The 13471-nt window shown below is 40.6% G+C and overlaps 1 protein-coding gene across 2 annotated transcripts in view; it reads right to left on the bottom strand.

The window, feature by feature from the left end:
- The window catches only part of Cdin1 (CDAN1 interacting nuclease 1), a 207317-nt gene that overhangs the window by 159453 nt on the left and 34393 nt on the right, over positions 1-13471 (bottom strand). Inside the window, exon 1 of one of the 2 annotated variants that reach the window (XM_059261111.1) lies at positions 905-1145. The exons of the other annotated variant lie outside the window; for it this stretch is intronic. The gene's annotated coding sequence lies outside the window, so the exon portion shown is untranslated. Of the gene's footprint in view, positions 1-904; positions 1146-13471 lie in introns of those variants that run through there. 2 annotated transcript variants of the gene reach the window in all.

The following is a 13471-nucleotide window of genomic DNA, read 5'->3' as shown; positions in this document are numbered from 1 at the left end:
GTATCTAAAGCAAACAGAGAGATGAAGAGGCTCCTTATATTATCTCTAGACATTTGTATCTCAAGATACATTTTATAATGAAACTAAGTAGTAAACACAGGGAAAGAACTAAAGAGCTGTTAGATAAATCGATCTCCAGGATTCTCTCTGCTTTAAAGCCTCCTATTCTAAATGTTTCAACTAATTACAGTTTTAGTATCTATACCTTTCTAATTAAATTTAAGTATTAACTTTACAGAACAAGCCATAACATAAATCAGATAAAGAATAAGAAGTCTAGGTGACGAATACTTAATTACTCCAGCCAGTCCAGAATCTTGGTCATTTTTCTCCTAAGTAATTCTAATAACTTACCAAATTATATAAATTATAAATTCATAGGAAATGTTTACCAGCCACCTTTTTAAATTTCAACTTTTCTCTCTGCAATGATATCTTTGATAAATCTTACTAAATGACACTATGAGAAGCTTTGAATTAAACTTGTAGTCATTTTATTACAAGAGAAAAGATTAATATACAGTGGGACCTGACAGCAGCCTGTGATGATACTATTTCCCACATTGGATAAAATTCAACTTTCTTCTAGTTCTTTCTCTCCCCTGGCTATTCCTCACCTTCTTCCAAGTATGTTTCTGTTTTCCTAACCCACAGCTGCCTTCCTTTCAAACTCTCATCCATCTCTTTTTTCCCCCCCTGAGTACTGGGATTATAGGGAACAAGACCATGTCTGGCTGTTTATCACTTCTTTCCCATCAATACATCTTTGGTCTAACAGGCCTTTGGGTCCACAAATCCCATTAAGCCTCTAGCTCACAGCAATCTGACTTCTGTCCCACCCTCAACGGAAGCAAAAGTCACAAATATCTTAATCACTAAATCTCAAAGCCATCCGCTTACTTACTTTTGAGTAGCTGTGACCTAAGAAAACAACCTACTGAGGAAGTGCTTTAGGCTCACAGCTTCTGAAGGCTTGCTCTGTGGTATTGTGGCCCCAGTGCTTAGGCAGAACACAAAAGCACTGGGGTCATGGAGGGAGAGGGCGCTTCTCTTCCCAGAGGCCAAGAAGCAGAGAGGAAGGGGCTGGAGACCAGGTTTACCCTACTGACCTACTGCCTCCAACTAGGTCCCATCTCCTGAGGATTCCAAACCTTCTAAAAGAGCCACCAACAAGGGAACAGACGTTCAACAAATGACCTCATAGGGAATTTTCATAATCAAAGCTCAACACAACATTCTGCTGGTGGATCTCTCTGAAACATGTGCTCCTTTGACTGTCCTTTTCTGAAGAAATCTTTCTTCCTCTGGATTCCAGATTTAACTGTCTTTCTACGTACCTTTCACTGGCTGTTTGCTTTCTTTCCTGGGTTTTCCAGAGACTTTTCGTAAACCTTTCCCCTTTTCACACTACATGTTAATCCAGCTGAAAGTGCATCCAGCTGTGCTCCCATCAACTACTTCCATAGCTCCCAAATATGTGGATGTACACAAAAACGTACAGGGAGGGGTTAGAGCAATCCTGATCTTAATGAGAGTTTCTAGTAGGGATTTCCTCCTATTTGGTCACAGATATCTCTCAATCAACTTGACCATTGACCATCTCCTTCCGTTCCCACAAACATGCTTTCAGTCCCTATCCCCTCATCTATTTTTCATAAACGCAGAGACATGAGCTAGGAATGCCTCAGTCATTCCAGACTCACGCCTCTCCCTCGGGCTGGGACATCTCACCACTTCTTGTTGAGTCTACCATTAAAAACAGAAAAACCTCGTTTGTTTCACATCTGCCCACTCCCCTACATGACTGAATAGCTTCCCGACTCACTTCCCTTGTTGCCTCCTACACCCACAGCTTCTGGCACAGTCGCCGATCCACCACCAATGGTCTGCAGAGACATTTTGCTTATAATACTCTCTCAGCTTCCAAACCCCGTGTTGTTGTCTGTTGCCTACAGGATGAAACTCCAACTTACAAGTCGGGCACTGAGGACTCACTCAGCCTGGCCATCTTTCTAACTCCTAACAATCCTTGGCAGCTTTCACACCCCTGTGCAGCTTAGATGCCACACAACTATACATTACCATGCTTGTTCTAAAGTCCACAACACTCATCCCTGTTAAATCTCCTTAAATCTCTTTCAGCTTCTACTCTGGGGGTAACGACAGAACACAGGATACTCTCACATCTCACGCTGTCACTATTGGCTCCAGTCATTTGTGTTAATGGGTATTTCTGGAGAGAAGATGGAACATTAAAGTCAACCTTTTCCCTTTACAAATGAACAGAAGCTAAAGACCACAGAGGTAAGGTAATTTGGCATATGAAGCATTCTTCTACATCAGGTAAGTCAAAGAAAACCTAAGTTGCATTACACGAGGAACTTAATGGTGTAATGCTTTATGATGTCATCATAGTAGATAAGAAAATGGGAATATGATGAAATTTCAATACAGTTCAATAATGTCAGTAATCATGATGTACATATGTCAGTGTACATAAATTAAGTTGTAAGTACAAATAAGGAAGAACACACTAGAACATAACTTGTATCACCAACGTCCCCAAACCCCAAATTTGCATCTGACATCTTCAAAAGCAACTCTTTCTTAATGACTAAATCCTCCCCTCATAGCTACGACTAGAGTTTTCAGCTGGCACTATGCTGAAGGTTCTGAACTTGTGTGACAAACTGCCACATATTGATATGTCAGGATTTGTAGGGCTTTATATGTTGAATATGATTATAGATTTTTATGGGGAATAATTTTGTGCCTTAGAAAAGTATGGTTTTTATCATATACTGTCTTTCAATGGTTTATGGTTTTATAAAAAAAATTCCTTTCCTATGATATAAATCAGGGGACTTGCTTTATAGGCAACTTTGTTGTAACAGTCTATTCTATAGGAAAAGGGAACTCATACTGTAAGCCATAAATATTCACATTTTGAGAAAATATATATTTATACAGGAATGAGGGGAAATATAGCCAAAGAAAATGGACTTCTACCACCTTCCCATTCTTATTTAGTGAAAATACACGGACTTAATTTTAAAATAAGCAAAGATCTTGAATAGATCCATCTCCCAGTAGACACAAAAGGCTGACCCGTGCATTAGGGAAAGCAAACTAAACCCACTACAAAGGACTAGCCCACACTGACTAGAGTGATGATAATGAAAAACCACAGACATTAACAAGTGTTGGCAAGAATGAGGGAAAGAAGAACCTTCATACAAGGGTAGGAGGTTGAAAATGGTGCAGACTTTTAGAAAACTTCCTTGGCCCTTTAAAATATTAAACACAGAATAGGGCTGGTGAGATGGCTCAGCAGGTAAAAGTGCTTAGCTATGCAAGCCAGATGACCTGAGTTGATCTCTAGAACCCACAGTGGAGAGAAACAACTCCTGGAAACGATCCGCTGACCTCTATGTGCCATAGCACTCATCCATACAGACACTCTTTCTCAGTCTCTCTGTTTTTCTCTCTCTCTCTCACACGCACACATTAATAATAATAACAATAATAAATTAAAAGACATTAAAGAGTTACAATATGACTCAGCAATGAAACTCCTTGAGATACGTCAAGAACTGAAAATGTGTCCTCACCAAATCCTACATAAAGTGTTTAGGCAGCACTATTCATAACAGACACAGATAGACATAATCCACATGCCCATCAGCTGATGATGGATAACTGAAATGTGGTATATTCATATACTAGAATATTATCTCGTAGAAAATTAAGTGCTGATCTACACTCTTAACACAGAAAACCTTATAAACATTATACAAACAAACAAACAAAATAACCTCTGATCACAAAGGCCAGGCCAGATACTCTAAGATTCCATTTACATGAACTGTCCAGAATAAGAAAACCCACAGGAACCAAAAGCACATTAGTGGTTGCTAAGGCTGTTTGCAGGAGACAGAGGGTACCTGCTAATGTGTATGAGGTTTCTTTTTAGAAAGAAAATGCTCTAAAATTAGGTCGTGGTGAGGGCTACTTGATTTCATGAATATACTAAAAACTACTGAATTAATCGTGTGCTGTTTTAGAATGGTGAAGCTTATACTATGGATCGAAAGAAAATAAGGATTAAAAATTAGTTTGAGGCGGTGGCATGGGTGAGGGAAAGATGCCCTTCCACCTCCACCCCTTGCCACCTGTGACAGGTGAGAGAGCTGGCCCTGGGGTCAGGAGAGTGAGAGAACTAGCCCTGCCCCTCAGCAGCTGCCACACACAGGAGAATTGACACACACACACACACACCATTTGCCGCCCCCCACCCGCCCCATATAACCTCTGCAGCAGTTGGGAGAGAGGGCCCTGCACCTCACCTGGGCGAAACAGTAGAGCCGGCTCTGGTGGTGTGGGTGCAAGTGGGCTAGATCTGGGGGCCTGAGAACAGGAGAACTGGCCCCACCCCTTGCTGCAGGCTACACTGGGTGAGCTAGCCTCAGTGCTGGAGAGCTCACCCTGGTAGTGACCATGAGGGAAAGCTAGTGGGTTGACCAACTCAGACACCACCCAGGCCCAGAACCAGGGCTATGAGGTGGCCCACCCCAAGATCCACCGTATCTATGAACTGTTGGAGCAGATGAAGAGGACGAACCTACAGATCCAAAACTGCAGGATCTCCACAACACAGGACAACAACAGGATATCCAAGAGGAGCCCCAAGAGAGCCCATTATTAGTGGTGTAGCAGACGCCAGAGCCTCAAACAAGATCAATGAATGACTCATAGCAATGAACACTTACAAGTAAGATGAATGGACTAAAGGGTAAACCGTGTGACTCAACAGGCCATACTACAGCTTCCACAATGAGATTCTTCTCTCTCCCTCCCCCCCCCCCTTTCTCTCTTTAATTTGTTTTGTTTTGGCAGTGAGGTTGCACGGGCAGAGAGCAGAAGAGAGGGGATGGATGATAAGTGGGATCTGGAAGCAGGATTCGAAATCCACAGAGAATCAATAAAAGTTGAGAAAAAAATGAGTATGAGATCAAAACTTTATTTTTTCCCCCCATGGCAGTTCCAATAACATGAATTATCCCCATCTCCCAATATAAACACATAATTTTAATATGATCTCACAATTGGACAAGTCATTATTTTTCCAGGGTATGTATAATTTTTCCCTGACTTAGGAGAGTTTTTCAGCTCTTGAGACTAGAACCTTCATAAATTCTGAAGCGCACCTTATATATTTCACAAACAGCAAGGTTCTCACACTGGGACTGGAAATACTCAATGGAAAGCACTTGCCTCATGTGAGGCCCTGGGTCTCATCCCTGGCATCACAAGAAAAAAGAAAAGTTATATTTTTTTTAAGAAAGTGCAAATAGGGGACACCTTTATTCAGAAGGTGTTTAAAATCTAAAGAGAAAAGTCAATATTTCTTGGTCTCCTTAAAATTTATTTCCATCTTGAAATCCTATGACTAGCAGTTCTCTGAGAGTTAGATTGGTTGCAGTTCTCTTTTGCTTTGTTCAGACCTTGTTCTGAAGCAAGGTCTCTCTATGTAACCCAGAGTGGCTTCAGACTCATACCTGCCGCCTCAGTCTCCAGAGTCCTGGAGTACAGGTGTGCAGCATCATGCCTCCCGCCTTGCTCTCACAGTCCCAAGTTTGACTACAGTTATCAAAAAGCTGTGTCTCTGTCCTAATACCGACCAGAAGTCACGCAGAAAGTGGACTTTCTGTACAGGTTTAACTTAGAAGTTTTGTTCTAGGCAAATAAACAGAGCCATTAATTGTTTATTAAGATTCCTGGTAGTTAAAATAATTTAGACCATAGGGTAAGAAGATAGAAAAATAGCTCCCACCATCCAGCACTGATTATAAAGACCACTTTCTCTACAACAGCAATAATCACTTCATAGATATAAAGCCACAATAATGTCACTGCTGAAGCCCCAGAATCCCACAGTAAACTTATTTTCCTAATATAAGAATAAGCCCAGATATTTAATAAAAGATAAACCAGATAGTTACCCGAATAACTGACTTAGAATATCACTGCATAATATATGGATATGTTTATAAATAAAATAAGAAATTAGTCCAATTCACAATTCCAATTCAAATACTGAATTGTGGGGGTTTTTTTTGGTTTTTTTTGTTTTTTTTTTTTTTTGGTTGGATCATTTGTTTGAGGTAGGATGTCATGTAGATCAGGCCTTGAACACACTAGGGGATGACCTTCAACTCCTGATCCTTCTGCCTCCATTTCCTGAGTACTAGAATTACAGACATGTACCACTGTGCCTACTCTGTGCAGTGCTGGGGATGGCGCTCAGGGCTTTCAGCATGTTAGGCAAGCACTCTACTCACTGAACTATGGCCATAGTCCTCAAGTACTGATTTTTCTTTTTAGGGGCTTTCTGCCTTGAACTAGGCAATCCCAGGAAATGATCCACGCATGTTTGATTATGGATAAAGTCTCTATTCCCTCACCTCTTTCTCACAGCTGCAAACTGAATCTTGACTTTAGTTCACAAGACTTTTTATCACAATGGCCTAATGTTAAGCAAAACAGAGTTGATCATATTCTTAACATGAATTTGGCTCCAGAAAAGCATTTACAAAGGACAGGTTTAAAATACAAAGTAAAATACCAAGGAACAAGTTTTAACTTTTGTTAGTGACAAAAATCAATTGTCTAATAATGTTCAGCAAATTTCATAGGCAACTCATGATATGACTGTCATTAATGAGACAACTGGTCTACCTCTAGCCAATACTATGTTTGTGCTCCATCACATCCTTTCATCTTTCCTTAGGCAGAACTCTTGAATCTAAACATGGTCCCAAAAAGTCTTGTTAGTTTTTTGGACATTAATATTCAGTGCTACAAGAAAAAAAAAAAGATGCATTCCAATCTACTACAACTGGTTCTCTAAACACAGTTGCTTTAAAAAACAAACAAAGCCCTCAAGTGAATCAGTTTTTGTTTTTAACAGTGTGTGTGTGTGTGTGTGTGTGTGTGTGTGTGTGTGTGTGTGTAGGATGTTGGAAATCAAACCCAGGGCCTTCAGGTGACAGGCCAGCAGCATGTTACCATTGAACTACACCTCCAGTCCTTCAGTGTTAATCTCACACAAAGAAACAAAAAACAAAACATATAAACAAACAAAATTCTATAGCCAAACACTGGTTTCTTGTGGCTACTCTGAAAAAATTAATACAAACTTGACAGAAATTTATTCTTATCGTTCAGGGGGGCAAGAAGTGTAAAAGTAACATTACTATCCCAAAATTGATTTCTAGACAAGAATCCACTCGTCTCGTTCAACTGCTGGTGGCTACCAGCATTCCTTAACTAGTGGTTGCATCCTAAAAATTTTCCTTACAAACATCTTCAGAGAACTCTGTTCCAGCTTCACATTGGCTTCTATGTATATGGGTGGTAAACCTCCCCTGTCTCCCTTTCCCAAGGATACATTCATTCCATATAGGACCCATCTAATATAATTCAGGATACTTTCCTTTCCCTAAAACCCTTAAGTTAATGACATCAGCAAAGAGCCTAAATCTGCATGACATTTAGAGGTTCCATAGTTTAAAACCTCACATGTTTAAGGGGACTGGTTCTTAGCCTGCCATTATCTACCCTTTGACCCCAGAGATGCACATCTGTCCCACATATAAAATACATTCATCCCAACCCAATGTCCCACAAAGTCTCAACCCACCACAGCATTAATGCAGTCCAACATCTATCAAATCCTGAACTCCTCACATCTTATCAAAAGCAAGTGTGATGTGACTTGACACACTTGTAGCTTTCAAAGCCCTTTACACAACTGCGTAGCACTTTTCTACACTGAAAGCAGCACAGACATCCACAAGGGAAGGAAAAGCAAATGCCTTCCCACAGAAGACTAGTAGCCTGCAGTAGTGTACACAATAGCCTGGGTGGGTCTCAAATATGCTATTAGAAGAAGCCAAACCCAAAACGCTCACTCAGTAGAATTCACTTTTTATGGCATTCTGGGGTGGAAAGATACACACACATCAAAAGGCAGATCAAGGTTCCTAGGTGCTAGGGATCAGGGAACAGAAAGGGATAAAAAAATGGTTTTAGGGAATAGTTTGGTTCATTTGTAGTGCTATAACAGAATAACCCAGGACTAGGAAATTTATAAAGCACATGAATCTGTTTTTCACAATTCTAGCGGCGGAGAAACCCGGGATCAAGAAGCTCCTTTCTGTCTCTGGGATGGTATCTGGTACTTGTGTCCTCCAGAAGAATTTCGAAGTGTCCTCACGGCAAAGGAATACAAGAACATGACCATGCTCCCTCAAGATCCCCTCTGTATTTCAATGTATTTCCACTTTTAATCATGTGCATGAATAGAAGAGGGCCCTGGACACCTTGGAGCTTGAGTTACAGGTGGTTGTGAGCCATCTCACATGGGTGTTTAGGAACTAAACTCAGCCTCCTGCAAGAGCAGTGTGCAGTTTTAACCACTGAGCCATCTCTCCAGCCCCCTCACTCAGTCCCTTTAATAAGGCCCCAACTCACCCAAGAGGGCCTGTCTTTCTCGTGTGATGATCCCCTAAAGGCATGACCTCTTTACACTACCACAGTGATCATTACATCTCAGCACACAAATTTCAGGAGATACACTCAGATCACAGCAAGGGGAAAGATGTATTCCCCATTTTACTTTATGGTTATGGTGACACAGCAGCTATATTTATCAAAACTTTCTAAAATATGCATAAAAGGGTTAATTTAACTACATGCAAATCAATGAAACATTTAAGAAAATTTTTTTTAAATATTTGTGATTGCCATGACATTTTACTTTAATCACTATTCTATGAAATCAAGGTAGCCTGATACAAACCCATATTACATGTATATATAATTTGTATAAAAATATATTATTATATGTATCATTAACACATGTAATTTTAACATACCATATACATATAACCTACAAAAACAGGGGCTGGAGAAATGGCTCAGTTGTACACACACTGCTCTTCCAGAGGAGTCAAGTTTAGGCTCCAGCAACTACTTCAGAGGGCTCACAACAGCCAGTAATTCCAGCTCCAGAGAACCCGGGATGCTCTTCTGGCCTCTGCTGACATGTACTCGTATGCACCTACACCCCCCCCCCCCACACACATACAAAAGTAAAAAACATTAAATATATACATGTGTATATATATTAGAATCTGATTTAAAATGCATAAATATATTTTTTTAAAAAGATAAGAAAATAATGGTAAAGAGTAAAGGGAAATGTTAAAAAAAAAATCAATGGCAACACTTACATAAGAAAGTGAAACAGGATTCTAGTCATGAGCACAGATCAACCTAACGAGTCACCCCATAGGCTACCCTCAACTCGCCCCAAAGGATTAACAGGTGTGTGGACAGAATGTTCCCATTTTGAAGCCATAACTCCTAGTGTAATGTTACCTTCAGATGAGGACCTTGGAAAATAAATGACCAGGCTTAAATGAAGTCACAAGGTAGGAAATCATAATGGGATAGTAGCCATATAAGAAAAAATAAAAAGGAGAGATCCAGAAAACTCACTGAAAAGAACATGGAGAGAAGGGAGCTATCCCCAAGCCAGGAAGAGAGCCCTCACCACAACTGGACCATCCTTGTACCCAGACCTCAGACTCCCAGCCCCTGAACTGTAAGAAACTGAGTTTCTGTGATTTCAATTACTCAGTCTAATGGACTTCACCGCAGCAGGCACTATGATGCGCTGTGACCCTACACAATAGGTCCCACTGTGAGGACGGGTGATTACTCACTGACTCTGCCAATATTTTCAGATGGCTAATTAATTCTTCAAGGTCTAGGGCTGAGCTAGGCTGGCTCTTAAGTTTAACTCAGAATCTGTGTCCACAGAAGACCAATGTGAGCCCCATCCTCTCGGTTCCGTACACTGCTTTCATGAACACGCCTGGTTGTATCCCATGGTGTCCCCTCATCTTCATCTTATTTTGAACAGTCCCCAGATCTGCTTACACTTCAGATGTCTTAAACGCATTCTTCCTGTAGACAGAACTCCTCGACTCATGAAAGTCTTCAGGAACCCTAGTCATTAGGTCAACTCTGCTATCATAAGGGAGAGAACCTCAGGGGTGAGTTTAATTGTGAGTCCAACATTGTCAATCCATGCAGAAAATCCAGTTTCTTTCCAAACTTTTCACAGAATAAGTTCAAAGTAGTTTAAAACCATTTAACTATTTCCTTCTTCTTTTTGTGTACAGTATGTGTACTTCTCTCCTAACCCGTCTTAATTTAATAGATTATACAGACCTCAAATAAAACTGATAAAGATGACTGGCCAGTTTTCACAACTGTTATAAAAACTGTAGATAAAACCACTATCATCGTTACTATCTTCATCTCAAATAAACTCTGGGTTGGTTTGTTTGTTTGCTACTTTTGTTTGTTTGTTTTGCTTTTTCAAGACAGGGTTTCTCTGTGTAGCTCCGGCTGTCCTGTAACTGATTCTGTACACCAGGTTGGCCTCGAACTCACAGAGATCCTCCTGCCTCTGCCTCCCAAGTGCTGAGATTAAAGGCGTGTGCCACCGCCTCCCGGCAAATTCTGTTATTTTAACATAATGGTATTAACAGTCTGGAGTGTTTTTATTAGGCTCTCTCCCCAATCCAAGCTCAATTTACCATGCTTATGATTCTCATTTAACAAGGAAACACATCAATTAACATAAAAGCACCTTTCAGTACTTGCAGGGCTTCTAAACAGCCTCCACAGTACTCTTAGGAGATCAGGCAAAGTATCTGAAACCTCAACAGATGCCGTGTTTTCCCTGCTACATTAACTTGAAAGAGGCACAGATTTTCAATCTTCTCTAAAAACATCACCATGATATGGACTATAATTATTCCACAACCACGCACTTTAATAATAAATGCTGGCAATGATAAAACAACAAATGGAATGTCTTCGGATGCATTAAGCCTTTCCCTTATGAAACAAAATTTTAAATCATACCACAGGCCTTTTATTCTTGATTCACAATCAGATCCTCTTGGCAGTTACTCTCAGCACTTTCACTGACTCCAATAGATCCATCTTACCACTGTTGGAAACAGTCTCCCTACTTTCCCATGTGTCTTCAGGACACCAGAGGACCAGCAGAGATGGAGTTCAGTCATCAAGACTGCACTACACAAACAGACGTTGCTCACTGTTAACTGCTAGACCATTCCTGTGTGTTAACTTCTCTCCAATTCTGTTGAATTACAATAAAGGGTGACTGTTCAGTAAATACATACTGCCATGGTACTTATTTATGATAAGGAATATAGCAACATGGATAGAGTTCATTAGGAACCAGGCTCTGTTGTACTTAGCCATGACTGTGATAATAAAAATAGTTCTGTTACTTAAGAAATTGAGGAGTGAAGTATTTGACCCAAATGAGCACATCCAAAATGTAAACAGGCAGCTTGGCTTTGGGCTGTAAGCTCTTAATCACTGCTTCCAAATGACAAATAACTTTCCAGAACCAGTACACCAATATATCACAGGATTGAGAGTGGTAAAGGAGTCCTTAAATCTCCTCAATCCAGTTTCATCAAAAGAGTATTTACTAAGAATAGAAAGCTTATGATAGCTCCTAGGACTAGAGAATGGGGCTAAGAGACTTCATTATCAAAATGCCAGGTCACATGAATACTCCCTCAGACACCGTAGCCAGCAGCCTCCAGGGTCCTGTCCAGAGCTCTGAGGGTTCCCTCACTACCAACATGTACAACTCCTCACCCCAAATATAACTTCCAAGAAACAGATCTTACACACAAAGACATTTTCACCATTCAAATTTCCCACTTGGGATATGGAAGGCAGCAAAAAGGTGCAGAAATTTTCAAGCATGTAGAAGGACCCAAGTTTGATCCTCAGAACTACAAATATATAGAATAGGAAAGAAAAAAGGAAGCTCTACTTGGCAGGTATGAATTCACCTCCAATAAAGTTAACATGCAACTAATTAATGTAAACAAATGTAGTCTGGGTTATAACTTGGACTAGAAAAAACACAAAGCTATACTGACACTATAGTTCTGAGTAAGCAAGAACACACACACACACACACACACACATACACACACACATAAACTCAAGGTCTAAAGAAGAGAAACCATTTTAAAAAATAAAAAAAGGATTTCAATCCAGGCAGAAAGCCATTGGTTACCCTATAACATTAATGCCACTACTGCACCCATGGGCATACCCTGCCATGCTGGTCATTATGGCAGTTCACACATTTTCAGCTGGCTAAGACTGTTGATGTCCCCTTCCTTGCCCAGCATCCTGCACAGCACCTTCTAGTACTATAAGAGGTAGCCAGTGGGAGGAAACTTCCTTGTCAGTCCTGACTGCATTTCTCCAAGCCCTGTGACAAATGTATGTTGTATCATCAGCAACAGGGTCTTACCATTAACTTCTGGTGGGCAACCAATCTGGCCAAGAACCCATGGTTGTTTAGCTCAGAGGCTGCAGGGGTGAACCTACTACTATTATTTTGCTTTATGGACACAGTATCAAGCTGCCTCCGAATTCATATCTTTATACTCATAGATTAGTGCACCTCTCAGACCTCAGACAAGTCTCTTTGTCCAATGGATAGTAGTCAATGCAGAAACTCACAACAGGTCAAAGTGCAGAGAATAAGAGATTGTGGTGTATTCAGCTACAAATGGGACATCTCTGTCACACCCACTCCCCACTTGGCTCACAGACCATCATAGAGAAAGAAACAGAAAGGCTGCAAGAGCCAGAGGTCAGAAAGAACACTAGTAGCTTTGAGTAAATATTCAAGTGTCTCATGGCAAGTCCATTAACAGTCAACTCCCTCGTATTTCTTTTGTTTGTTTGTTTTATTGATTGGCTGACTTAGTGTGGTGCTTGGCTATTGGTAGTTTGTTGTTTTGAGAGAGGGCATTATGTATCCCAGAATGGGCTTCAATTCCCTGTGTATAGAAGAATGACTGTAATCCTTTTGCCTCTGCCTCTGTAGTGCTGTGATTACAGGCACGAGCGACCTCCCTTAGTTTTTCGTACATTTATTTAAATGTAGGCCCAAAGGCTGCAGAGGTAAAATGTGCAAATAACCTCTAACTCTTACTGAAGAAAGTTGTCTTTGCTAAGAACCTGCCGCTAACCACTCCTCCTAGGATAGAATTTTCTACCCCAGCTGTGTTACTGTGAACACTGCCCCCTGGACACCACACTGGCATGCCTGTAAAATACCTGCTTTGGTTTTCTTCCAACCTATTGTATACCACTTAAAGAACAGACAGGAAGAAAGATTTATTTACAGGCAGGTCTAACCTCTTCCCTCAAGTCTACTCCATTCTATCGAGGAAAACTGGGTTCCATCAACCTTGACCCAATATTTAACAGTAAAATACTGCCAGAAAATACTTTGAATATCAACTCTTTCCATCTGGGAACA

The sequence above is a fragment of the Peromyscus eremicus genome, chromosome 4, assembly GCF_949786415.1.
Source record: "Peromyscus eremicus chromosome 4, PerEre_H2_v1, whole genome shotgun sequence".
Lineage (NCBI taxonomy): Eukaryota > Metazoa > Chordata > Mammalia > Rodentia > Cricetidae > Peromyscus > Peromyscus eremicus.
This window is presented reverse-complemented; position numbering and strand designations above follow the sequence as displayed.